The 4,868-nt window shown below is 39.4% G+C and overlaps 1 pseudogene; it reads left to right on the forward strand.

The window, feature by feature from the left end:
* Positions 1–655: 655 nt before the first annotated feature.
* On the forward strand, positions 656–2,017 carry LOC122121606 (annotated as a pseudogene).
* The last annotated feature ends 2,851 nt before the right edge of the window (positions 2,018–4,868 follow it).

Here is a 4,868-nt window from a genome sequence, read left to right on the forward strand (position 1 = left end):
GAACCTCTAGGGGAAGACAATTCAGGGGCACTCTACTGGTATTTGTACAGAACACTAATGTATAAAGTGGATCCGGTACAAGGGGGGTCTAATGGAGAACTCTCCTTGAGCAGGTAAAGTCTTCAGTGTCAAGGCTGTAATAGCTACATGCAAAAATGTCTTTAAAGTTAAATGCATCAGTGCTGGGTTGTGGCTTAAGCCATAGAGCACCACTTTGCAAACCTTACGCCCTAGGCTCAAACCCTGGTACCACACATACAATAAATAAAGAAAGCTCATACAAACAAAGAAAGCTAGAACTTTATTTTCTAATGAGGGGAATTAACTGTATCAGCATTCTTGAAGGGAGAGTAATTTCATATACAAATAAAAAGGAGTAGGGCACCAGTAGCTCACACCTGCTATATTTCCAGACATGTTTAAAATATGTCCCAATCAATCTCACCCCGTCTATCAATTTCCTTTCCCCTTCTCCCTTTCCTACCTTCCCAAAACAATTTCAACATGCTTCCTTGTTCAATTTTCATAGCTGCAAACCATCTCTTTCAATCAAATTTATACCCTTTCAATATATATTTCAAAATTATGCACCCTCGGCCTCTTCCTGTCGGTCCCATATTGAACTCTAGTTGGAAGAGGCGAGTCTGGTCTCAAAATGGAGGTAAAACTGCCGCCCGGTGGCCCCCAGCCTGACTCTGGCCATCGCCGCCGTCACCGGGGGGGGGGGGGGGGGGGGGGGGGGGGGGGAGGAAGGCCATGATCCAAAGGAACCAGAGCAGCTGCCGAAGCTGTTTATTGGTGGTCTGAGCTTCAAAATTACAGGTGATAGTTTAAGAGAACATTTTGAGAAATGGGGCACACTCACAGATTGTGTGGTAATGAGAGATCCTCAGACAAAATGTTCCAGGGGCTTCGGTTTTGTGACTTATTCTTGTGTTGAAGAGGTGGATGCAGCCATGTGTACTAGACCCCACAAGGTTGATGGACGTGTTGTGGAACCAAAGAGAGAGCTTTCTAGAGAGGATTCTGTGAAGCCAGGAGCCCATCTAACAGTGAAGAAAATTTTTGTTGGTGGTATTAAAGAAGATACAGAAGAATATAATTTGAGAGACTATTTTGAAAAATATGGCAAGATTGAAACCATAGAAGTTATGGAAGACCGGCAGAGTGGGAAAAAGAGAGGATTTGCTTTTGTAACTTTTGATGATCATGATACAGTTGATAAAATTGTTGTTCAGAAATACCACACTATTAATGGGCATAATTGTGAAGTGAAAAAGGCCCTTTCTAAACAAGAGATGCAGTCTGCTGGATCACAGAGAGGTCGTGGAGGTGGATCTGGCAACATTATGGGTCGTGCAGGAAACTTTGGAGGTGGTGGAGGTAATTTTGGACGTGGTGGAAACTTTGGTGGAAGAGGAGGCTATGGTGGTGGAGGTGGTGGCAGCAGAAGTAGCTATGGAGGAGGTGATGGTGGATAGAATGGATTTGGAGGTGATGGTGGCAACTATGGTGGCCGCCCTGGTTATAGTAGTAGAGGAGGCTGTGGTGGTGGTTGAATAGGTTATGGAAACCAAGGTGGAGGATAGGGGGGTGGTGGAGGAGGATATGATGGTTACAATGAAGGAGGAAATTTTGGTGGCAGTAACTATAATGATTTTGGAAATTACAGTGGACAACAGCAATCAAATTATGGACCCATGAAAGGGGGCAGTTTTGGTGGAAGAAGCTCTGGCAGTCCATATGGTGGTGGTTATGGATCTGGTGGTGGAAGTGGTGGATATGGTAGTAGAAGGTTTTAAAAACAACAGAAAAAGGGCTACAGTTCTTAGCAGGAGAGAGAGCGAGGAGTTGTCAGGAAAGCTGCAGTTTACTTTGAGACAGTCGTCCCAAATGCCTTAGAGGAACTGTAAAAATCTGCCACAGAAGGAACGATGATCCATAGTCAGAAAAGTTACTGCAGCTTAAACAGGAAACCCTTCTTGTTCAGGACTGTCACAGCCACAGTTTGCAAAAAGTGCAGCTATTGATTAATGCAACGTAGTGTCAATTAGATGTACATTGCTGAGGTCTTTTATCTGTTGCAGCTTTGTCTTTTTCTTTTTCTTTTCATTACATCAGCTATATTGCCCTGTGAATTGTGGTAGTGGTACCAGGAATAAAAAATTTAGGAATTTTTAACTTTTCAATATTTGTGTAGTTCAGTTTTTCTACATTTTAGTACAGAAACTTTAACAAAATGCAGTTTTGAAGGTGTTTCCTGGTGAGTTAACAAGTAAAGATCATTGTTAATAACTATTTTGTATGAATTTTGCTAAAGTTAACTGTAAAGAAACACCTATTGACTTGCAGTTTAAGGGGAATCTATTCTCCTCATTTCTAAACCATGATATGAATGGGCGCTAACATGTGGAGAGAATAGATACTTGTATGTATGCATTGTGTGTTTTAGATACATAGGTTTGGGTATTTAAATTAGTATATTTCTGAATTTAATAGCATTAAGATTACTTTCAAATGAAAAAAAAAACCCTCAAAATCCCTATTTGTGCATTTTCCTTCAATGTAATCATGGTTTTAGTGTGTTTTAAGATTTGCTGAATCGTAGCTGTGTTTAGAACATGTCCATTCTACATTTACCTTGATCACATTTAGAATGACTGCTACCATAGTTTTGGAGTGTAAAGCATGTCTGCTGCCCTCTATTTAAATTTGTAAAGGGTACTGGATGTTTTCCCCATCCCTTTAGAGACCATTCTTAAATTTTGATTCAGGACCACTAAGTGTGCAATATCTGAGCATATTAGTGGATACCTGATTTTATTCTGTTTTTCCTTTGAGACCCCTGAGGCCTATAAGTTTTATTACTTTTCCTTGGTTTAATTTCTCCATGCAAGTTTTCAGAGGAAGAGAATAAAAAGACACTTCATTGTCAAATCCTTAAAAAAAAAATTATGCACCCTCTACTATATCTTTGTCTCTGAGTCTCTTTTGTAATTTGGTTCAGCAGTATATTAATGTTTATGCTATTTATTTATGAAAAGCAGTTTGTGATTTATTTATTTATTTATGAAAAGCAGTTTGAGATCTCTGATCAGAATTAAAAAGAAAAGAGGGCTTGTATTGTATTTAGTGCTATAAATAGTGCTTGCCTAGCCAGGCGCTGGTAGCTACTCAGCTACTCAGGAGGCTGAGATCCAAGGATCACCAATCAAAGCAAGCCCAGACAAGAAAGGCCATGAAACTCTTATCTCCAATAAAACCACGAGAAAACCAGAAGTGATACAATGGCTCAAATGATACAGTGCTAGCCTTGAGCTGAAGAGTTCAGGGACAGCACCCAGACCCAGAGTTCAAGCCCCACAACAGACAGACAGCTAGACAGACAGGCAGATAGATAGATAGATAGATAGATAGATAGATAGATAGATAGATAGATAGATAGATAAATAGATAGATTGATAGATAGATAGTGCTTGCCAAGCATGCTCAACTGAGTTTTATTCCCAGCACAACAAAAAAACAAAGCAAACAAAAAGCAAAGCACTTATGGGTGCATATTTTTAAAAGATAAGAACCTGTAGCCTTTTTGGTCTAACAGTATGAAAATATAGAATTTTAGAAATTTAGGATATTTTGTTCTTGCCAATATATATAGTTTTCATATAACTAAAAATGTGACATTTTGTTTTCTGAACAAATGTCCTCCAATTGCATTCACTTTCCTGTAAATGACATGATTTCCTGTAAAGTATACATACATACAGTTCCAATACCATGTTTTTGTTACCATGGTTCTTTTTTTTTTTTTTTTTTTTTGGTCAGTCATGGGAGGCCTTGGAGCTGTCCCTTCGCTCTTCAGCTCAAGACAAGCACTCTATGGCTTGAGCCACAGCACCACTTCCAGTTTTCAAGTGGTTTTATTGGCGATAAGAGTCTCACGGACTTTCCTGCCCAGGCTGGCTTTGAACCGTGATCCTCAGATCTCAGCCTTCTGAGTAGCTAGGATTACAGGTGTGAGCCACCAGCGCCCGGCTTACCCTGTTTCTTCAAGATAATTTGAGGTTTGGTATTATGTTTGGTGTCTATGTTTGAATACTGTCTATAGTATCTTTTTTCTGTTGAGATATCGTTTAATTCCATTTTGGTCTGATAGAATATTTCAATTTTCTTATATTTTCTCAGACTTGCTATATATTCTAGAAAGTCTTATGAGCTGCCAAGAAGAATGTGTATTGTGTTGTAACATCTGTAGATGTCTGATCATTTCATTTGGTCTACACTGCCATTTAATCCTGCCATTCTAGGATTTCTTTACTGATGTTTTTATGTGGATAACCTATGTGAAATACTGAAGTCGCTCATTATTATTGTTATTATCTATAAAAGTTTGTAAGTTCAGAAGTATTTAATAAATCTGAGTGGGAGCTATTTGGTGCATATATATTAACAATCATAATTTTTTTTCATGGATGATTACCTTCATTAATATTGTCCGACCCGCAGGACTTCAAGGAGGGCAGTGAACCTAAGCTAGAAGGAATGAAGGGACAAGAGACACGAAGAATGACAGCAAGACAAGGATTCTGATCAAGCTGCCAATTTTTATTTTTCACACAGGGGTATTTATATGCTTAGAATAAGGAAGCCTTTTCTTTGGCCGTAGCAGCTGTAGGATGTTTGCTTAGGGCAGTGTGAAAAGGTGGTCCTTAGCAGCTACCTGGTGTTTGTTTAGGGCAGGATGAAAGGACTGGATTCTGTAAACAGCCTGGAGATGTTCCAGCGAGATAGTCAAGCTTAACATGCAGAGAGACTCCCTTTAGGGCTCCTGACAAATATGAAGCGACTTTGTTTCTTCAGACTAATTT

This window comes from Dipodomys spectabilis, unplaced genomic scaffold, assembly GCF_019054845.1.
Source record: "Dipodomys spectabilis isolate Male_0828 unplaced genomic scaffold, ASM1905484v1 ptg000191l, whole genome shotgun sequence".
Lineage (NCBI taxonomy): Eukaryota > Metazoa > Chordata > Mammalia > Rodentia > Heteromyidae > Dipodomys > Dipodomys spectabilis.